General features: G+C 38.9%; 1 long non-coding RNA gene across 1 annotated transcript in view; it reads right to left on the bottom strand.

Moving 5' to 3' along the window:
* Nucleotides 1-719: 719 nt before the first annotated feature.
* Nucleotides 720-24,379, bottom strand: part of LOC137643976 (uncharacterized) — a 76,882-nt gene continuing 53,222 nt past the window's right edge. The window contains exons 2-4 of the long non-coding RNA XR_011045102.1: nt 15,114-15,463; nt 6,384-6,563; nt 720-1,229 (exon numbers count right to left, since the gene is read on the bottom strand). This is a non-coding gene — a long non-coding RNA (uncharacterized lncRNA). The remainder of the gene's footprint in view (nt 1,230-6,383; nt 6,564-15,113; nt 15,464-24,379) is intronic.

Below are 24,379 nucleotides of genomic sequence, written 5' to 3'. Positions count from 1 at the left end.
CATGACATATTACGTCATTTGTTTTAAACATGTAATATTACTATTCTAACTATTACATAAGCTCGGCCAGCTATCTCAATTTTTTTACAAAAATTTAACAACAAGCCGAAACATGGTTATTAGGTGTGACTGGACATACGTATTATTCATTGTTTAACATTAGCTATATCCAACTGAGGACGAATGTCCAAATAGGCACATCAAAAAATAATAACAATAATGCATACAAAAAAGATATTACCAAAGCAAAAAGAAAAATGCATGATAAAACCAAGATCATATATATGGTACATTGCTAGCAAATGATTACATGGTACCAAAAACAAAATAAATTCTGACTTACAAATGATTCGGTAACTTGATAAAGAATAATTGTTACCTTTGTCAGAAACAAGATACTCAATTTTTAGTGCACAAATACGAATTCCTGGTACGTACACGTACCACGGTTTCGTACATATATATATATATATTTATATATAGGGCTGATACATTTTATTAGATGCCCGTAGATTCTGTTATATATCTTATTATATTTTTTTTTTTTCTCTTTTCTTTTTTAACATTCCGGCTTATATATTTTTATTAGATGCCGAGAGAAAAAAATGATTTATATCCTTTTTTATTTTATTTATTTTTTAAATGTTATTTTAAATGTATTTTTAACAATGCAAATGTAGAGAATTTCTTTAATTACATATTACTAGCGTACTAATCAGCTTTTCATACAAACATCATCCTGACAAATTACTCCCTTAGCGAATGAGGTGGCCACTCATACAGCTTTGAATTGGATCAGGTAGGGGGTATTGTCAGGGCTATTCAACTCGTTCCTTTGTAGCTGCTTGCTGTGCCGTAACCTACGCCAAACAAGGATGTTCACGGCGATAAAAATTATCACTGTTACACAAAAACTAGCCAGTAATATAGGGTGAAGAATCTCTTTGTAAGTCGGTGACAGGTGGTCCTTTTCGGTAAGTTTCATCAAGCGCTTTGCCACACTTCCGTTGTAGGGGAGAGGAAGTGCGGGCATTGTAGAGGTCCACGTGAAGTTCGCGAAGTAAGCTCGTTCTCTGATGATTGTCCGTAGGCCAGTCACCATGGAATTCGGGGAAGTCCCGATACAGCCATCTGCTGCGACGAAGATGTTGTTGAAGGATGTGGATCCGTCAGGGCATGATACATTGAAGCCGTCCTTGTCGTATCGTATCCACGAGCCATTATTTAGTCTGCAATTGAATTCTTTATTGTCAAAGGGATAAAGCCTATCCAGACAATTTTCACTTGTATGGGAGAGAGCACCGTCTAGCACTATACCTAACTCGCATGAATCCATCAAGTTTTTACGGAATTCAAATGAGTCAGCTGTACATATTTTTCTATCCATTGCGTCTGAACAGTGAGTTAATTGATTTAAGTCTTTAATGACCGTATATGTTTCCTTGTCTGGGGAAATCAATACGTGTCCTGTCAAACTGGATATTACTGGATTTGAGTGATTCGTCATGAAAGTCGGAAATGGTGATATCCTGTAAGATTGCCAGGCATCAGAAGAATCAAAGGGAATTGTAATCCTAATCTTGTTATTATCTACGTTTACTGTAATTAGGCTGTAATAAAATTCTAACCTATGTTCGTCTAACAAAGGAACATAACCTAGTTTATCCCTTCCGTTCTCCAGAACTAATTTTAAGTAACGTATAGGCAACAAATGGGGCGACAATACACCTTTAGTTGCTAACGTGATAGCTTCTACATAATCCTTGGATTTCTCAATGAAATGTGCAATTCTGTTATGTATGTGATCTATCTTTGAATCATAATACGTTAATGTTGCTAACAAATCCTGTACTTCCATAATTTGAACGATATTATCTGAATGTTCATTTAACAAATCCATAATTTTATTGATTGAAGCTAACTGATCCCTTAGTTCTGACATAATCAATTCATCTTTATGAGTCAAGAACTCAATTTTCTTATTTTGATTACTAATTTTAAGACGATTGGAAAGTCCTAAACCTAAACTTGCAACAGACCCAAAGATGCTTAATGCAGCATAAATGAACGGATTCCGTCTTTCTTTTTGTTCGTGTCCTACAGTCCACATCAAAAGGTCATAAGCCAAAGATCCTGTCTCTCCAGTCTTATTTTTCAAGTCATCAGATAGCATCTCTGCAACTTTTAATGTTGATCCAAGCAAACTCTTAGTAGTCAAATGAAAATGTCTCCTATGCAACTCATCCAATGATGCAGAAAACCTTGAAATGGCGGTTCTTAAGCTAGTGACATCATTCTCTTGAAGAAAAATTGCTTGCATATGCACTTCGACAATTACGTTGGTTGATGTAATAAAAATGTCTTCTTGTCTTTCAACTATATTGCCATATTTAAAATATATATTCTTAGTCTTAGAACTCATCCCATACGAAAAAAATGTCTGAGCGAACAATATCACTCCCAACAACAAAAAATTCATCTCGGAAACCTGTAACGAGAAAAAACATATGTAATTACTCCTGTATTAAAAAGAAAACTTTTAGTCACAAAAATTAAAATTTTTCCTCACTTCTTTTTAATTTCTTATGTGAGACAATGGTACTATTCTCTCATCCGTGGGTTGGGCTACGTTTTGAATTCTAAACCTATTGGCCGTTAATGTTTCCAAAATGTTAAATGGGCCTTCAAACTTAGGTGTTAGTTTATAGTTGAGCCCTTTTCTGACATTGATTTGAATATAGATGTTATCACCCACGGTATATGTTTTAGTTGGTTTCGCTATTTTATCATGATTCCTTTTCATTATGATTTGTGATTCTTCTAAATTCTTTCGAAGGATATCATATCGACTTATACTTGCATTTATACATTCTTTTAAAGGATTTGATAGATTAGTTGTAGGCGTTAATACATGGAAAGGTGTTCTAACTGGGGTACCATACAATGCTTCATGCGGTGACATTTTAATTGATATATGATATGAATGATTCAGAGTACTCAGTGCCGCCGGTATTGCAATATCCCAGTTGGGGTCTGATCCCCCTAGTGTTACCCTTAATATATTTAATATCTTCCTATTTGCTCTTTCCACTAGCCCATTCGACTCTGGGTGATATATCATGGTATTGATCTTCTTTATGTTGAGGAATTCACACAATGAGGTAAGAAAGTGATTATTAAATTCACCACCCGAGTCTGAGATTATCATGTGTGGAATTCCATGTTTACAAATGTAACACTCGTAAAACTTCCTAGCGCATTCAATCGCAGTTTTAGTTTTAAGCGCTATTAGTTCTGTATATCGAGTTAAAGCATCTATAATTACTAAGAGGTGCTTATTTCCTCTGTCTGACTCGTAAAATCCTGTTAACAAATCTAAATGTATTCTTTCAAAGGGTTGATTGGGAACAGGATAAGCTCCTAGGCTGACAGGTGTTTTCGTATGCCCTTTGTTTTCCTGACATGTGCGACAATTAGCTATGTGTCTTTTTATATCTGTAAGCATTGTATGCCAATAAAACAATGATTTGGCTTTCTGTGACATTAATGAGAACCCAGGGTGTCCATGTAATGGATTTGAATGCAACCAATTCAGGACAGTGGAAATAAGTGAGATTGGTACTACTACCTGGTCGTTAGTTACATGTGGTGTATTGCGGGTTTTCCTTGTCACAGTCCTACACAGAATATTATCTTTGATTACATAATTCTGCTGCTTATACTTTATATATTCTTTTTCTTTATGATTGCCTTTCAAAGCATTTATAATTGTTTCTATTTACGTCATTTGTTTTAAACATGTAATATTACTATTCTAACTATTACATATAGCGATCGCTGGCGTATCCCGACCGTAGATTTCTGTCGGGCAACAGAGTTGACAGCTACATGATCATCGGGTAAGTATATTCAAAAATTTATTTTACTAATGAAAATAACATTTTTCTTTTTACCTATTAAAAATACTGAGATCGCATACCATAGCAAAATAATAATTTCTGAGATCACGCCATAAATGAGATCGCATACCAAATCAGCATAGTAAATCAAGCAAACCTGTACTTAAGAAAAACTAAAAAGACACACTTTAATATCTTGAATACTGAAAATTCAAACGAACCAATAACACAGAGAAAATAAAAATGTATGCGCTGATCAAGATGTGCATGTTGGTCTTATAGCATCCTGCTTTTCTAAGTAGGGGTGCAGCTTAGTTAGTAATAATAATAACAGCAGCAGCTTAGTAACTTTGAGGTAGCTATGATTCAGCATCATCAGCCCGGGTCAAGTCGAAGTAAAATGCTAAAAGCAAAAGCAAGGCCTATACTATTTTAGGAAGTACAGAAATACGACTTACGAAAAATATGGAGCTCATCTTGACTTTCCTAATAAGAATGAATTTAACTAAAGGATTTGTTTAGCAAAACCACCTTCTTTGAAATTCCTTCACGGTGAAAAGGAAAAAGATCTCATAACTTCTCTGAATGATTTCTTTCCTTTCAGTTTTCATTTTTTTCCAATATCCTATTTCTTTATTTTAATTTAGTAGCAGATGGTTTGCAACGCTGTTGGGATTCACAGCTGCTGTTCAAACTACATTATTATTATTATTATTATTATTATTATTATTATTATTATTATTATTATTATTATTACTTGCTAAGCTACAACCCTAGTTGGAAAAGCAAAATGCTTAAAGCCCAGGGGCTCCAACAGGGAAAATTGCCCAGTGAGGAAAGGAAACAAGGAAAAATAAAATATTTTAAGAACAGTAACATTAAAATATATATTTCCTCTACAAATAATAAGAAATTTAACAAAAACGAGGTAGTACGTTGGCCAGGGCACCAGCTGCCCGTTGAGATACTACTGCTAGAGTGTTATGGGATCCTTTGACTGGCCAAGTAGTACTACATTGGATCCTTCTCTCTGTTTACGGTTCTTTCCCTTTGCCTACACAGACACCGAATAGTCTGGCCTATTCTTTACAGATTCTCCTTTGTCCTCATACACCGGACAACACTGAGATTACTAAACTATTCTTCTCTCAAGGGGTTAACTACTCCACTTTAATTGTGCAGTGGCTATATTTTCCTCTTGGTAAGGGTAGAAGAACTCTTTAGCCATGGTAAGCAGCTCTTCTAAGAGAAGGACACTTCAAAATCAAACCATTGTTCTCCAGTCTTGGGTAGTGCCATAGCCTCTGTACCATGGTCTTCCCCTGACTTGGGTTAGAGTTCTCTTGCTTGAGGGTACACTTGGGCACACTATTCTATCCAGTTTCTCTTCCTTTACTGTTAAAGTTTTTATTGTTTATAAAGGAAATATTTATTTTAATGTTACTGTTCTTAAAATATCTTATTTTTCCTTGTTTCCTTTCCTCACAGGGCTATTTTCCCTGTTGGGGCCCCTGGGCTTATAGCATCCTGCTTTTCCAACTAGGATTGTAGCTTAGCATTTAATAATAATAATAATAATAATAATAATAATAATAAGAGAAATAAGATAGAATAGTGGGCCCCGAGTGTACCCTTAAGCAAGAGAACTCTAACCAAAGGCATTGGAAGACCATGGTACAAAGGCTATGGCACTACCCAAGACTAGAAAACATGGTTTCATTTTGGAGTGTCCTTGTCCTCCTTGAAGAGCTGCTTACCATAGCTAAAGAGTCTCTTCTATCCTTACCAAGAGGAAAGTAGCCCCTGAACAATTACAGAACATTAGTTAACCCCTTGAGTAAAGAAGAATTTTTAGGTGACCTCAGTGTTGTCATGTGTATGAGGACAGGAGAATGTATAAATAATATCCCAGACTACTAGGTGCATGTGTAAGCAAAGGGGAAATGAGCCATAACCAGAGAGAAGGTTCCAATGTAGTACTGTCTGGCCAGTCAAAAGACCCCATAACTCTTTAGCGGTAGTATCTCAACGGGTGGCTAGTCTATGTCAACTTGGCTCATGAAGGTGTCAAAAAGGCAACTTTCAAGGCCTGGGCAGGTTCTCAGAACCACTTGCTTAGCACTCATACTAGTTATAAGAAAAATATTATAACACAAAACACTGCAAGGTGGTCTGTAACGGACAAATAAAATTCGTAGTGGCCAGGAGCAAAGTGAGCACACAGCTGCTAGCATCGCCACACCCAAGGGCATGGTGGGCCCACGAGGCAGCCATACTAGACTGCCAGTCCCATAATAATTCTTCAATTTGGACGCAACAAAGCTCTTCCAGAGCTAACCCATATAAATGACAAAGGTTTGTATCCAATTAGGAACAAATTTTTTCATACTTAAATATATTTTTACCCTGATCCTCAAATATTCACACAATTTAGTAAACTGAAATTTATAACAATGTTGAAAGATAGTTTAAAAAAAATCTTACCCGATATTCAAGTTGTATAAAATCTACCATCAGGTATCATTTGCTTGGAGGGTCCTCTTGCCTAGAACTAGATTGGGGCCATCCATTTAATTGTATTGGATTAGGGTTGGCGGCATCCTCTTTAGTCAAGTTGACATACCCGGCCGCAACCGCTAACCCTGTCTTGATTGCATAGCCTACCTGTGAGTAGAAAGGTGTTAATATACATCATAATGTGTACAAATATTTATATTTATAAAACCGTGAACAAAAAAGATTTCTAGTTCCCTCTACTGTCCCAGTGTAAAACCAGAAAATAATTTCATGCAGAATAAATTTGTACAATATAATGAATGTTCTAGTTACAGTATTTAGAAAAAATAAAAAAAGATATCTTTATTAGATACATGTATAGATTTATATTACCATCTAATGTTTGAATATAGGATAGATTTATGAATTTGGGATTTATAACCTGGCACTGGAGTCTGAAAGGTCATTCAGCAAACCGGTAAAACTGGGAAATTCTCCCGCAGGTTAGACTGTGAAGTAAGGCTAGGAGAAGCTTCACAGCACAATTCAAGAGAATTAGCAGGAAGAGACGTAAAGAAGAAAGCTAAAAAGTTCCACTAGTAATGCCGCACTCCCACCCACGGGGAAGTTATAATACGCAATGATAAATAAAGGGGAGTGACAGCAGCTATTATTATCATAAGTGAGCCCTCGTTTATCGCGGTAGATAGGTTCCAGACCCGACCGCGATAGGTGAAAATCCGCGAAGTAGTGACACCATATTTACCTATTTATTTAACATGTATATTCAGACTTTTAAAACCTTCCCTTGTACGTAGTACTGTTAACAAACTACCCTTTAATGTACAGAACACTTGATGCATGTACTACAGTACCCTAAACTAAAACAGGCACAAATATTAAAGGCGATTTTATATCATGCGTTTCCTAAACACGCCAAAAAGCACGATAAAAAATGGCAACCAATGTTTTGTTTATGTTTATCTCTGATCATAATGAAGAAACAAACGCATTTAGTGTACACATCTGTGTATAGGTTAGTTTTTGCATCGATTATATTGATTATACAGTATGTTGATTTTGTTATTAACAATGTTTTACTTAATTTTTCTTAGGACTTCCAAATGAAATGTTTTTCTTTATGACGCCGCCTGAAACGACGGCGTCATAAAGTACGCTCAGTAAACAACCACGCTCAGTAAACAACCACGCTCAGTAAACAACCACGCTCAGTAAACAAAGAAGGCATTTAACGCGCATGATGAAAGTGATAAATAATGATATTACAGTAAAAGCTTTTAGAAAATATGTTATTACAAATATTATTTACCGTATCTATATAAAATCATACAGTACATACTGTACGTAGCAAAGCAGGAAAACAATTTACAAGAGAGAGAGAGAGAGAGAGAGAGAGAGAGAGAGAGAGAGAGAGAGAGAGAGAGAGAGAGAGAGAGATTGTTTTACGTACGTAAATGTAAATTTTAAACAAAAAAATATGATAGGTTACAACATGTATACTCTTCAGACTTTTAAAACCTTCCCTTTAACTTAATGCATACTAAACTAAAACAGGCACAAATATTAAAATGTTAGAATATTTAAGTAAAAAATAAAGATTGTTACTGTACTCACCACGAAAGAAGTTGAAGAAAAACTTGAATGATGATGGCGATGAATTTGCTGCACAATAGAAATGATGATGATGAAGCTGATGATGTCTTCTACTGTGCAGCCAATGATAGTATTTTACGTCTCTTCAGACGGAAGTGTCTTTTCCTGGGACACCTCTTCAACTTCTTCCTGGGAAACTTCTTCAATTTCTTCCGAAGGCGTACTAGCAGGAGGAACTGGCTCTTTTTTGCAAGGCTGGAAGAACATTGTGATCGGAAGTTGCTGCCGCTGATTCTTTTTTCGCAGAATTGCATAGAACGAACCATATCCTTGTCCCACTCTTGCAACATTTCTTTCACCTCCTTTATATGGTTGCAGACCTTGGCAAGCCGTTCTAATGTTAAGCCCGTTTCTTCGACATTTTCTTGGGGCTCTTCCTGTGTTTCGCTCTCTTCTTCACTGGCCGATTTCATCAGGTCTTCTAGGTCTGCGTCAGTTAGCGGCTGGGAATGGCAGTCCAACAACTCGTCGACATCTTCAGTTGTCATGTCGCCAAACCCGTCACCTCCAATTATCGCAGCCAACTGCAAAGATTTGCGTATTGCAAGTGTTGGATTTTAGACGGAGTAAATCCCTCGTCGTCGTAAACAATCTTGGGCCACAACTTCTTCCAGCTCGCATTAACAGTTGCAGGTTTCATTTCTTGCAGTGCCTTCTGAATGTTCTGCAGGCACGTGGCTATGGTGTACTGCCGCCAGTATGCCTTCAAATTAAAATCTTCATCTTCATCTTCTTGGGCAGCATCCACACATGCAACGAGGTCCGCCAAGGTATTCTTCGTGTAGAGGGCCTTGAACGCCCTGATAACCCCTGGTCCATCGGTTGAATTAATGACGTGGTGTTGGGTGGCAGGAACTCAACCTGAACGCCCTCACGCGACAGGTCAGTTGCGTGTCCACCAGCGTTATCCATAAGGAGAAGGATCTTGAATGGCAAGCCCTTCTCTAAGAGATATTGACTGACTTGCGGGATGAAACACTGGTGGAACCAGTTGGAGGTCAGATTCTTCGTAATCCATGCTTTTGGATTATGCATCCAGTACACGGGAAGGAGATTCTTATTCTTATTTTTCAAAGCGCGAGGATTTTTCGACTTGTAAATAGCCAAGGCTTTAGCAAGAATCCAGCAGCATTGCCACACATCACGAGGGTAACGCGATCCTTGAATGCTTTAAAACCAGAGGCTTTGGCTTCTTCTTTGAACAGGAAAGTTCGCGACGGCATTCTCTTCCAAAACAAGCCGGTCTCATCTATATTAAACACTTGTTCCGGCTTGTATCCACCTTCGGCAATAATATTCTTGAACGTCTCGTTCACGTAAGTTTCAGCAGCGGCAGTGTCAGCGGAAGCAGCCTCGCCATGCAGGGAAACGCTTTCCAGGGCGAAGCGTTTCTGAAACTTCGCGAACCATCCTTTGCTGGCGGAATAACGTTGTTTCTGACGCTGGGAATCAGTGGATGTCCCTGGTTGAGGTTCATCTATATCATCATCTTCTTCAGCATGGTCGCCATCGTCGTCTTGAGGTTCCTTTGCCGCAAAATTCTCATACAAGCTCAAAGCCTTGGTTCGGATGGTGTTCGTATCCAAGGCTATGTTCTTCTTCCGGCAGTCGGCAATCCACACTGCTAAAGCACCTTCCATGCGTACGATCGTTTTATTACGCGTGGTAACGACTCGCTTCCCTGATCTGCTAAAGGTGATGGTAGCTGTCTTTCTAATGTTCGCCTCGTCCTTCTTGATATAGCGAACGGTGGATTCGTTGACTCCAAAATGGCAGGCTGCGGCCGCGTAACTTCTACCGTCTTTTAACATATCGAGAAGCATCACCTTCTCAGCAATCGTCATCATCTTTCGGTGGCGTTTAGGCTCACTACCAGCCTTAGTAGAAGCAGAACGCTTGGGAGGCATTGTACAGTAGGGTTTAACAGAAAGTTCAACAAAAAGTTCAACTTAAAACAGTCACGCACAGCACAGATTAAAGTTCACAATAACTTAACAACATCTACACAGCAATACGGCGGGAGACAAAGTGACGGCGAAAAGATGCTGGAAGTTGGAGATGCGGGCAAAACACCAATCACAGGCTAGATTACAAAACTTGGGTTCTGATTCGTCGTCTATCAGCGCTTGAACCAATCACAATCCGTCTTATATGCTATGTAGGTTACCAATTCAAAGTACAAGGTACCCTACGTATACAGTAATAATAATAATAATAATAAATAATGATGATAATAATAATAATAATAATGATGATAATAATGATAATAATAATAATAATAATAATAATAATAATAACAATAATAATTTTAATAGCAACAACAATAATAATAATAATAATAATAATAATAATAATAATAATAATAATACAGCTTTACGTGCGCTATTTTACGCTTGTTTTGTTGTAGGATATGTCTCTCTCTCTCTCTCTCTCTCTCTCTCTCTCTCTCTCTCTCTCTCTCTCTCTCTCTCGTACGCTTATTCGAGATGTGATTTTTGCAACAAAGAATATTATTGGATGCAGTACTACGTACGTATACATACAAAAGATTCATGGATAAGATGCACATCCATTACATTTGTAGTACAGTAGTAGCCATCAGCAGCCTTACACCATTCTAATATGGTATGACTGCATCTGATTTGTGTTTCATGTTCGATTTAATTTTACTACCTACTGTATACAGTACTGAATTATCGTATGATCAAATTCTCTTTTCGTGTTTTATTTCTTTCTGTACTGAATTATATGTCATATGTAATGCAATGAACAATCAGTAAGAGCAGATATTACTAATTACAGTATTAATGGAATTACAGGTAACGAAATATCGTATTTGTGGTCTTCAGATATCGCGGTATTTTCGAAATTTCCGGAAAATCCGCGATGTTTATATATATGGGTTATGAAAAAAACCCGCCAAGTGTTGAATCCGCGATGGTCGAACCGCGAAGTAGCGAGGGCTCACTGTAATTGCTAAGCTACAGCCCTAGTTGAAAAAGCAGGATGCTATATGCCCAGGGGCTCCAACAAGGAAAATAGCCCAATGAGGAAAGGAAGCAAGGAAAAATTAAATATTTAAAAAACGGTAACATTAAAATAAATATCTCCTATATAAGCTATAAAAACTTGAAAGAAAACAAGAGGAAGAGAAATAAGACAGAATAGTGTGCCCCAGTGTACCCTCAAGCAAGAGAACTTTAACCCAAGAAAGTGGAAGACTATGGTACTGAGGCTATGGCATTACCCAAGACTTGAGAACAATAGTCATAAAATAGCAGTCGAGTTGTAACCTAAGAAATTGTAGAAAATAATTGTTGCTGTTTTCTATATAAATTGAGTAAATGCCTATGTCAGAGAGGAGTAAAATCTGGCATAATTATAAAGGACAGTTCCAGCAAAAACCTTTTATTCAACACTGATGGATAAAGGAATGTAGCACAGAGGTAAAACTAAAGGGGCCCTCAGTAAAGCGCAGACCTCCGCTACAGCAGCTTATCTCTCGATCTTGACCTTTGAACTTAAAGATGTATCAATTGGTGTGGATTTTCATACTCTCAACTATGAACCAAGTTTGAAGTATCTGTGACAACGATGTCCAAACTTATGGCTACACGAGTTGGACATTTTGCTTGACCGTGACCTTGATCTTTGACCTTGAACTTCCAAAATTTAATCATTTCCAGGATTTTACATGAAAGTTAATCTCTGCTAGTTTCATTATTCTGAGATTAAAATTGTGGCCAGGAAGGTGTTCACAAACACACACACAAACAGGGTCAAACATAACCTTCCAAATTTTGTTGGCAGTGGTAAAAAAAAAGGTCATATCCTTTTTATCACGTCTAATGGATTTGTCTTTGGATCATACCTCGCATGTCCACCAATGTTTGTTAAAATTGGTTCTGTAGTTTTTGTGCAATGTTGTTCACAAATTATTTGTCATGTGATTAACAGTACTGCTGTGTACCTGTACTTTGATTTACTCTATTCAAAATGTTACAAATTCCTCCTTGGGTACTAACCATCACGACTACCAACTTTGGTCAAAATCAGAACCGTACGTTTTGTGTACAATTGCTCAAAAACAAACAAACGCCAGAGGGAATACATAACCTTCGCAAAAATCTTCGATTTTGGCGACGGCAATTATTCAATATTTATTATTCTGCTCCCTAAAATGTACAGCAAAGCTGTTACTGTTCAAAAGACATATCAAATAAATAATCACCCACATGGATAAAGAAGAGATAGAACAGAGATGAGAATGCTAAGGTGGTTTATGGGAATATCACTGTTTGAAAGATTGGAAAATGATGAAATAAGAAGAATGTCAGTGTAGTAATATTACCGAGATGATAAGGGTGTCACGACCGAGAATGGTGTGGGCACGTGTTAAGGATGGATGGCGTGGGCACGTGTTAAGGATGGATGGCGTGGGCACGTGTTAAGGATGGATGGCGTGGGCACGTGTTAAGGATGGATGGCGTGGGCACGTGTTAAGGATGGATGGCGTGGGCACGTGTTAAGGATGGATGGCGTGGGCACGTGTTAAGGATGGATGGCGTGGGCACGTGTTAAGGATGGATGGCGTGGGCACGTGTTAAGGATGGATAGTGTGGGCACGTGGTAAGGATGGATAGTGTGGGCACGTGGTAAGGATGGATAGTGTGGGCTCGTGTTATAGATGGATGGTAGGGAGGGAGGGAGTGAGGAGGGCTTGTGAGGAACCTGTTAGGGGGAGAAGATCAAGTGGAAGGCAGAGAATTAGATGTCGTCGAGGCGAGGGATGATATGGAGAGAGGAGGTTTGGTGGAAGAGGATGCATTTGACCAAAGGCATTGGAGAGGGCGTATCAGGCAACTGACCCCTTAATGTAGGGATAACAGTGGGAAAGAACAGGATGGATAGAGTCTATATCCATTACCTTTTGCCAGATGCATAAATGACTACCAGGAATGTTTAATTGTATATAAAACTAGCAACTGTGCAACAAAGAAACTGCGGTTCATGCCACTAATCACGGTTTAAAATTGATAAATCACAAGATGACCTGTTTGAAAAATTTACAGTTCATGTGTTCAGCTAAAATTAAAATATAATTATCAACCCTATCTCCCTGCGATTATGAAGGACGTTGCATAAGTAAATATATAGATCTACATTTAATGTCAGTAATCTGTTGTGCTCTGTTCATAGATAGGACTTCATTAATACTTTCACTAACAAAAAATACACTTTTGTTTTCAGAGTTAATATATGATACTTTAATTACTACAAAAACTGGAATTCACTGTAAGAAATGGACGAGTGCTGGCTAGCTTGGCCTTTTCTCCATGTTTAATGGGGTCTGGGCCATGATAACTTATGTATCGATCGATTAAAATGTGAAATATATTTTTCATTCCAAGGTCATTGTTTACATTTGAGAGACTGGTGGCAAGTTACTGTGCATGCATTGGTTCCAAGCAGTTTGGGGAGTTTTCTGTGTATTTACAATAATGTAATTATTACCTGCTTTTTTTAACCAATTACTAGCTTCCAAATATTTATGCACTAGTTCCCGGACGTTGTTATACAACAGCCCAAAACCACCCTAACTTTCAGTTTCAACTATACTGTACTACCATCATGGAAAGACATCTCCAAGAGGAAAGTAAAATCTATTTCGAAATTTAGTGTAATTTAATCTATATCAGCAATTGAATAGGATGAAAATGCTCTGTTCACTATATAGCTTTTGTTGCTCATGTGAAAGGAAAAAAAAAATCACCGGGTGACCCCGGGGGTGATGTACACAGCACATCCGTGTGCCGCTTGCCAGAACATAGGAGCAGTGAGATTATGCCTACTTGCAAGCAAAGTGACCCACGGCCGACCAAAAACCATTAGGACGTAAGTGAATCATAGAAAATTGTCATACTTTAATTTTCAACCACTTACATGAACCATATATTTTTCTAACTGGTTATCTTGTGTTTATTTTGTATTTCTGACCATTATTATTGCTGCAAATTACTCATTTTTGGCCCTTCATCACCCCCCCCCCTAAAAAAACCCGGTTTCTGACTGGTGTCCCCTGTAATTGTCTTTGTAAGGGGGGTCCAAAAACTCATGAGTGGGTGGTTTGCCCCAATAATCATGGTCAGAAATGCATAAAACACAAGATAGAGAGTAGGAAAAATATATGGTTCATGTATTTGGCTAGAAATTAAAGTATCGGTTCAGTTTCGCCTTTCCAGTTCACCAGTCAGAGATGTTACCACACCCGCCACAACAACCCTGTAGTTCTATTATTTTCCTTCTCTCATAGCTAAGGTCTGGACAGTAAAGAATGAAATGAGAGAGGTCTTCAGTTTCTGGCCCCACACAGTTTACATTCTACCCTTGCTACTAATTCATGTCTTAAAAACATTTCTAATATTTACCCTTTTCAGTGATCTCTTATGGTAAAGGACACATGGTAAATGAAGTAGGGTTAAGTAGGGAGTACCCTACAGTAGGTTAGGACATATCCACTAAGCTAAAAGACTTGGCAATCAATGTAGGGTTAGGTGGGCATGCCTTAGGTTAGGACATCCTCTCGACTCATTGCAACTCTGGCACAACGGCAATCAGGCGACATTTTCTATACCCAAAACAGTAACATACTATATAAATACCTTAAAATATTCTATTTTTCCTTATTTCCTTTCCTCACTGGGGTATTTTCCCTATTGGAGCCCCTGGGTTTATAGTATCCTGCTTTTCCCACCCAAACCTTGGCCTTCCTCTTGTACGCCATTCATTCCTATTTCTAGCATGCTCTCTTGCCTCTCTCACATCTATCCTATCACCCAGAGCTTTCTTCACTCCATCCATCCACCCAAACCTTGGCCTTCCTCTTGTACATAAATAGTGGAATGTTTGTATTTGCACTGGAACAATATACAATTCAAGGAAGGGCAAACAACATGAAAACAGTGGAATAATAAACAAAATCTACTAGATGCTGCGTGTAATGAAGTGTTAAGATAAAATCATAAGATCTTAGAGCCAACTTACCTCCTTTTCCGACTTCCAAAGTGTGGTCGTCGATGAAGTTGATGTGGTGAGTAACGTCGGAATTTCTGTTATTCTTAATTTCATCTCCCAGAAGGGGCCTCACTCAGCAGAAGACCCGGATGTTACCCTGCGAAAAGGTAGTTTTTATTTTAAAGGATCGTCCACAAATGGGTTTATAAACAACGGGTGAATGTATAAAAAGTATGTGGTATTTTAGCCATTGCCAGGCCCTTCCTGGTCCTAACTTGGGCGGAGAGGGGGCTTGGGCGCTGTGGCACGACGAAATGTACTGTGGACTCGCAAATGGTGCAGATTTTCTGTTCGGTTATTCCCGTTTGTTACGTTGCATTCTGTAAAGATATAAAAATCAATGAATAAGTACAGTAGTTAAGAAAAATTTAAGATATGTATTTTCATAATTTAAAATTTAGAATATAAGGGGGATTATATATATTCATTTAATATTTCATAGAAGAAAAAAATTGAAATGAGACACCATTCAGTGATTGCCTGTAAGACATATAAATAGAAATTAAGCATTAGAAGATTTATATTAAATGTTAATCTATAGTTCTTTGATAACTTGACTTTTAATTGGTCTGTTAACATCGTATTCCAGATACAAAACTATAATAGAAAAAGATTTTAGTTACGTTTGATGAAGAATGTTCATAATTTCTGTTTAATGTTTATGCCAATTTTCACTTTGTTTCAATATTAATTTGAATCCTTTGTATGGCAATTTTCAATATTAATTTTAATTCTTTGTATGCCAATTTTCACAGAGTTCACCTTCGATAGAGTGTTTCAGCCGTCGACCACGCAGGCCGAAGTGTTCGGAGAGATCGCTCTGCTCAGTCAAAGCGTACAACATCTGTATCTTTGCGTACGGACAGACCGGTTCAGGGGATCTCAATAACGAGGAACTAGTGGGGATGATCCCGCGGACTGTGAAGCAGAGAAATAGAAGAGCAGTGCCAGGAGTTAGAGCAAATGGGTGTAATAGAAAGGAGTGAGAGTGCCTGGAATAGCCCTATTGTACCTGTAAGAAGGCCGGATGGAAGTTTACGTATGTGTATTGATTATAGGAAGGTGAATGAAGTAACTGTTAAAGAACATTTCCCGATGAATGTAGTGTCTGACTGTGTGTATAAGATGCATGGTATGAAAGTTTTTACAAAGTTAGATTTAGTTAGGGGCTATTACCAGATGCCTCTGGCAGAGGGGAGCAGGCCCATTACAGCATTTTTGAGTAGTAACTGTCACTATCAGTTTAGAAGATTAAGTTTTGGCCTTGCTAATGCGCCTGCTGCCTTCCAGAGGGCGATGAATGTTGTTTTGGCTGGGTTTGATCGACAGAGGGTGACTGTTTTTATAGATGATATTTTGATTGTGAGTGAGACTGTTGAGGAACACATGCAGTTGCTTGAAGCAGTATTAGAACGGTTGATAGAAGTTGGTGTGAAAGTTAAGCTTGAAAAGTGTACATGGTTGGCAGGGGAGGTGGAATTTCTTGGGCATGTGGTGAGTGAATCGGGTATCAGGAAGAGTGATAAGTTTGTGAGTAATGTGAGAGAATTTCCACGTCCTCGTACGGTGCGTGAGTTGAGGGGTTTTCTTGGGTTGATTGAATTTGGTCGGAAGTTTGTCAGAGATTGTTCGAGAATAGGGAAGCCTTTGAATGAGTGGACAGGTAAGACAAATAGTACGAGACTGAAATGGGATGAGCGTATGATTGAAGCATTTGAAAAGTTGAAAGAAGAGGCTGCGAGAGTCGTCACTTTGGCCTTTCCCGACTATAGTGAGCATGCAAGTATGCTAGAGTTATATACAGATGCTAGTGGGATTAGTATGGGTGGTTGCTTGGTTCAAATGCAAAGAATAAATGGATTAATTTTAATCCTTTGTATGGCAAGTTTCAATATCAATTTTAATCCTTTGTATGCCAATTTTCACAGAGTTCACCTTCGATAGAGTGTTTCAGCCGTCGACCACGCAGGCCGAAGTGTTCGGAGAGATCGCTCTGCTCAGTCAAAGCGTACTAGATGGATACAACATCTGTATCTTTGCGTACGGACAGACCGGTTCAGGGGATCTCAATAACGAGGAACTAGCGGGGATGATCCCGCGGACTGTGAAGCAGAGAAATAGAAGAGCAGTGCCAGGAGTTAGAGCAAATGGGTGTAATAGAAAGGAGTGAGAGTGCCTGGAATAGCCCTATTATACCTGTAAGAAAGCCGGATGGAAGTTTACGTATGTGTATTGATTATAGGAAGGTGAATGAAGTAACTGTTAAAGAACGTTTCCCGATGAATGTAGTGTCTGACTGTGTGTATAAGATGCATGGTATGAAAGTTTTTACAAAGTTAGATTTAGTTAGGGGCTATTACCAGATGCCTCTGGCAGAGGGGAGCAGGCCCATTACAGCATTTTTGAGTAGTAACTGTCACTATCAGTTTAGAAGATTAAGTTTTGGCCTTGCTAATGCACCTGCTGCCTTCCAGAGGTCGATGAATGTTGTTTTGGATGGGTTTGATCGACAGAAGGTGACTGTTTTTATAGATGATATTTTGATTGCGAGTGAGACTGTTGAGGAACACATGCAGTTGCTTGAAGCAGTATTAGAACGATTTATAGAAGTTGGTGTGAAAGTTAAGCTTGAAAAGTGTACATGGTTGGCAGGGGAGGTGGAATTTCTTGGGCATGTGGTGAGTGAATCGGGTATCAGGAAGAGTGATAAGTTTGTGAGTAAGATGAGAGAATTTCCACGTCCTCGTACGGTGCGTGAGTTGAGAGGTTTTCTTGGGTTGATTGAATTTGGTCGGAAGTTTGTCAGAGATTGTTCGGGAATAGGGAAGCCTTTGAATGAGTGGACAGGTAAGACAAATAGTACGAGACTGAAATGGGATGAGCGTATGATTGAAGCATTTGAAAAGTTGAAAGAAGAGGCTGCGAGAGACGTCACTTTGGCCTCTCCCGACTATAGTGAGCATGCGAGTATGCTAGAGTTATATACGGATGCTAGTGGGATTAGTATGGGTGGTTGCTTGGTTCAAATGCAAAGAATAAATGGAGATGAACAGTTGAGAGTGATCGCGTATGTAAGTAAAGCATTTAATAAGGCTGCGCGAAAGTATTTCACGATTGAAAGGGAGTTTGCTGCGATAAGGTTTTGCGTGAAAGCGTTGAAGGTATTTTTGTATGGTGTGAAATTTATTGTGCGTACTGACCATCAGCCCCTAGTGTACATGATTAGGAAAGAGTCTGTGAATGCTAGGGTTGCGAGGACAATAGAGGATTTGAATGAATTTTACTTTAAGCTAGAATATGTACCTGGGAGTAAGAACGTGATAGCAGATGCGATGTCAAGAATGCATGTTAAGATAGAAGATAGCGAGAATGATAGTAATTTTGAAAGGTTGCCGGAAGATTTAGTGGAAGTACAAAGTTTTGAAGGGGAGGACATGGTGTATAAATGTATTTTGAGTGGGCTGAATAAGTTGAAATTGAAGGGTTTGAATAGGGATATACCTGCTAGTGTAGATGAGCTTAGAATGAGTGTTAGGAATGAAGTATCGAAAGAAATGGCATATAAGGAGGAGGATAGTGTGCTTGAGGGTGAATTGTTATCAAAAGAATTGTTGGTAGTAAGTATGTTGTATGGTGTCACTGTTTATTTGTATTTTGGATGGAATCGTCCAATGCAGTACCAAGCAAATAAGGAGACTGAAAGGGAATATATATTAAGGTTACATGTAATGAAAGATGTGGCAAGTTGTTGACTGAGAAGGAGGATTGCCCGAGTGACTTGAATCTGAGTGGTATGAGCATGGAAGATAGCGAAGATGAACATGGGTGTGACAAGGATGACCCTATTGATAGGAGAATAAACATTTGTATGTATGGTGTAAAAGGAAGAATGATGACGTATGTGGGTATAAATGAGAATTAATACTGTAGTTTAATTGATACAGGTGCGCAAGTGTCATTAGTGAATATGTCTGTTATCAAGGAAATAGAGCGGTACAATTGGGAAGTGAAAAGGCAATGTACGAGTGTGAGAATTCATGGGATAGGTAAAGGAAGTTTGCTAGTTTGGGAAGAAGTGCGTTTGAAAGTAAAACCACGTAGTGTATCTCAGTTCAACACCACGATAAACGTCCGTAAGACAGCAGTTGACCAAAAACCTGAAAGTTTTAGAGAAGAAAAGAACGTATGCATTCTTCACAAAACTAAACATCTATTGAATGAATGTCGTGGGTTCAGAGTGAAGTCTATAGAAGAACGCAAAAAACTACTGAAGGAAAATAATGTATGCTACAAGTGCTGCGAATCAACCACACATATAAGCCGAAACTGCAATGCCAAGATATCTTGCAAGGAATGTGGAAGCAAACAGCATGCTACAGCACTACATGTTACTGGAGGGAAATTATCAAAGGACATTCCCCAAGCAGCTCACGGCGGGGAGCATGCTGAAATGGCTGAAACTCAGACAACTTCAATCAACTCTTCTTGCACAGAGATCTGCAAGGATTATTATGGTGGTAAATCATGTGCAAAAATACTCCCAGTGAAGGTGTTCCACAAGGACAGTCCAGACAAGGTTGTGCGAATGTATGCCATTATTGATGACCAAAGTAATCGGTCTCTCGCCTCACCCGACTTTTTCAACCTATTCAACGTATGGGACAAGCCAGAAAACTACACGCTATCGACATGCTCTGGCAGAGTAGTTACTTCAGGCAGAAGAAGGAGAAGCTTCGTCATAGAATCGATACAGGGTGACACGAGATTAGATCTGCCAACCTTAATAGAATGTGATCACATTCCCAACAATCGAGATGAAATTACTACACCGGAAGTCGCAATGTATTATCCTCACTTGATGGATATCAGAGACAACATCCCACCTATTGATGATAACTGTCAAATTCTACTGTTAATTGGAAGAGATCTTATAGAGGCACACCATGTGATTGATCAGCGCTTTGGTTCGCAAAAGGCTCCATATGCTCAGCAGCTAAAACTTGGATGGGTGATTATAGGAGAAACTTGTATCAACAAGCAACACATCCCAATTGAACTTGATATCAAATTAACCAACATCTTACCAAATGGACAGCCATCAATGTTTGAACCATGTATCAACAAGTTTGATATCAAAGAAAACTACTCGGATCCCATAAAACAGGATACTCATTCGTCTATATTTGAGAAAACAAAGAATGATGACAAGCCAGCAATGTCTTAAGGACAAAATGTTCCTAAAGCAAATGGACAATGAATTTGCGAGAGACGCCAGCGGAAGTTGGGTAGCACCGTTACCATTCCATGTACCACGCCAGTCTCTGCCAAACAACAGACAGCAAGCTCTTCAACGTGCCATGCTATTAGATGACAGTCTGCGAAGAAACCTGGTAAAACAGGAACACTTTCTCTCATTCATGAGTAAGATTTTCGACTATAACCATGCAGAGCTTGCACCACCACTCAAAGATCACGAAGAGTGCTGGTACTTACCATTATTTGGTGTCTACCATCCTAAGAAACCTGACCAGATCAGAGGTGTATTTGATTCCTCTGCTAAATGTAATGGAGTATCGCTTCACAGTGTTTTGTTGACTGGCCCAAACCTAACCAACGATCTTTTAGGAGTGCTTATACGTTTCCGCAAAGAAATGGTGGCAGTAACAGCTGATATCCAGTACATGTTTCACTGTTTCCTGGTAAGAGAAGACCACCGCAACTATCCGAGATTCCTGTGGCATAAAGATAATGACAATGACAATGACCTTATTGAATACCGCATGAGAGTTCATGTGTTCGGAAATAGTACGTCACCAGCCGTTGCCACGCTCGGACTGAGGAAAACTGCTCAGGCGTCAGGAAAAGATTTCGGCAACCGGGTAACACAATTTGTGTCAAGAAACTTCTATGTAGACGATGGCCTTAAATCATGCACTACGAAAGAGGAAGCTATCAATCTCATAAAAGACACACAAAAGGCACTGGCCATGTATGGGAACCTAGGGCTTCACAAAATCGCCTCAAATTCTGAGGAAGTCATGAAAGCCTTCCCAGCCAACGATCTGGCATCAAACCTGAAGGACCTAGACCTAGAGGCCGACAGTAAGCCTTTACAAAATAGTCTAGGATTTAGCTGGGATGTAAATACGGACAAGTTCTTGTTTCAGTTGTCATCTGAAAATAAACCTATAACACGGAGAGGAATACTTTCGACGGTTAACAGCATCTATGATCCGCACGGATTCCTAGCTCCAGCCATAATACATGGTAAACTTTTACTCAGAAAGCTAGTTTCAGAGACTGTTGATTGGGACCAACCCCTCTCAGACGAGACAGCCACAGAGTGGATATCTTGGAGAAACACCTTGCAGGAACTTGAAAAGCTACGCATACCGCGTACTTATGTGCCTTACCTCAGTGAAACTGTCTCCAAGGAGCTTCATGTCTTCTCTGATGCATCCGAAAAAGCCATAGCAGCTGTTGCATACCTCCGTACAACCGACATCAGTGGTACACCCAGTTTGGGTTTTGTTCTCGGGAAAGCAAAGGTTGCACCGACCGGTGGCCATACCATTCCACGTCTGAAATTATGTGCAGCTGTGTTAGCTATAGAAATTGTACAGTACATTACAGATAACCTAGATATAAGCATAGAAACAGTCAAGTACCACACAGACAGTAAAGTTGTCTTAGGCTATATCAACAATGAAACCAGGAGATTCTACACCTACGTAGCAAACAGAGTGGAGCGTATCAGAAGATTCTCTGATTCTAGTCAGTGGAACTATGTGCCAACACACCATAACCCAGCTGATTCAGCAACTAGATCCTTTGAAGCTCATGAAATTCACAATAGCGAATGGTTATTTAGACCAAAGCATCTTACTTTGCAACAGGAGGAAGCTTCTGAGACTAAGTTTCAGCTTGTCGATCCAGACAGTGACAAGGAAGTTCGCATAAATGTGGAAATAAAGAAGACGTGCTACACTTGCTCACAATATAGGAATAGACAGATTCCTACATTTCTCTACTTGGGACTCAATTGTACGAGGAGTTGCCTTTTAAAAACGGTTCTGCCGTTCACACAGGGCAGTAAAGACACAGTCTTCAACTTCAGTGGACAGTTATATCAACGCTGAAAACTTCATCATAAGGTCAGTACAATCGGAAGTTTACAGAGTGGAAATGGACTGTCTTCAGCAAAATGAACCTATACCAAAGTGCAGTCAGATAGCCAACCTCAATCCATTCTTGGACGAACAAGGGATACTACGAGTAGGAGGCCGAATAGTCAATTCTGACTTGAGTTTGAAAGAAAAGAAACCCATAATTGTACCAGGACGTCATCATATAGCAATGCTGTTAGTCAGACACTACCACAGAAAAGTCAGACATCAGGGTAGACACTTCACTGATGGAGCAGTTAGATCCGCTGGATTCTGGATTGTTGGAGGGAAACGCTTGATTTCATCATTCATTCACAAGTGTGTGATATGTCGTAAGCTAAGAAGAAAGACGGAGTGTCAAATCATGTCTGATTTACCAGAGGATCGTCTTGAGCCATCACCTCCATTTACAAATGTAGGAGTAGATGCCTTTGGACCATGGACAATAGTTTCACGTAGAACTCGCGGTGGATAGGCTAACTCCAAGCGTTGGGCTATACTTTTTTCTTGCCTAGTAACTAGAGCCGTTCATATCGAGCTTATTGAAGAAATGAGCTCCTCGGCTTTTATTAAAGCCGTCAGACGATTTATATCTCTAAGAGGTCAAGTGAAAATATTCCGGTCTGACCGTGGAACTAATTTTATTGGTGCAGTCGACAAGCTGAGAATAGACTCTATTAACGTCGAGGATGGACCTTTCAGGAAATTCTTGTATAATTCAGGAACTACTTGGATCTTTAATCCACCCCATTCCTCTCACATGGGAGCAGCATGGGAAAGGATGATTGGCATCACCAGGAGGATACTAGACTCCATGTTGTTAAACAATACCGGAAAAAGCCTAACACATGACGTACTAAACACGTTCCTGACAGAAGTGTCGGCGATAATTAACTCCAGGCCTCTAGTACCTGTGTCAACAGATCCAGAAAACCCATTAATCTTAACACCAACTGTGTTATTAACTCAGAAGATTGATTATATCTTCACATCGGATCAATTAAGAGACTTCAATGAAAGACTTGCATCTTGCAGAGTGGAAACGTGTGCAACCTTTAGCCAGTATCTTTTGGTCTCGTTGGAGAAAGGAGTAATTTACCGTTATTACAGCAACGTCAGAAATGGATTGAGCATCGCCGTGATCTCGTCAAAGGAGATGTGGTCCTACTTAAGGACAAAAACTTATGTCGTACCCAATGGCCAAAGGGTGTAATAATGAATCCTCTGAAAAGTTCTGACGATCATGTCCGGAAAGCTGAAGTGCGTACCATCGTCAACGGCAAACCGACTATCTACACACATCCAATTGTGGATATGATTCTCCTTGTAGAGAACTGTCTATAATTCTGTATTTAGTGACATTGTATACAATATTTATTATTTGGTATAGTGATATCCGGTAGATATCAGACGGGGAGTGTGCTGAACTACGTTCATTTAATTAGATATAATGGTTTTCAGATATACAGGAAGTTTGTTCTACGGCACAATACTAGTGACCTTTTGATGGATCAATAGACTTGAAAGTATAATATATATTATTATAAATGTGATTTATACTTTGCATTTAAAGAAATTGTTAATTTTGACAAACATTTCTATACATGGTCTAGAATTGCAACTGTTATCTGTGGAAACCTACTGTATATTTCGTTAATTTTCTATTAACTTGGTAAATGGAGATAATTGGTATTTTGAGTATTCTGTAAGCATTGTTTAGAACCAGTGTTGATTATTTTTTCTTTAAATTACTTATTTATGTCAATGCTTGTTGATTGGTTCTTTAGCAGACTGTTTACGCTTGTAATTATGTTGTGACAGGTTTGAGTTTCTGGTCTGTGTCAGAAAAGGAAGTCTTCAAAGGGTTAAACAAACTTCTCTGAAGATTAGTATAGTGTTACCTACATACAGGAATACTGCCTTATAAGATATCTACAGGACTTGTTTGCCGACACAATTTGTGGCTAACCACAGCGTATGTAACTATAACATTTTAATTTATTTTCTTGTGAAATTATATAACTATTCATTGATCTATTTTGATATTTCTGAAATTTCTACTGTTTCATG

The sequence above is a fragment of the Palaemon carinicauda genome, chromosome 1 (assembly GCF_036898095.1).
Source record: "Palaemon carinicauda isolate YSFRI2023 chromosome 1, ASM3689809v2, whole genome shotgun sequence".
In the NCBI taxonomy this organism is placed as follows: Eukaryota; Metazoa; Arthropoda; class Malacostraca; order Decapoda; family Palaemonidae; genus Palaemon; species Palaemon carinicauda.
Note: the sequence above shows the minus strand (reverse complement) of the source record. Positions and strands in the feature narration are given on the sequence as shown.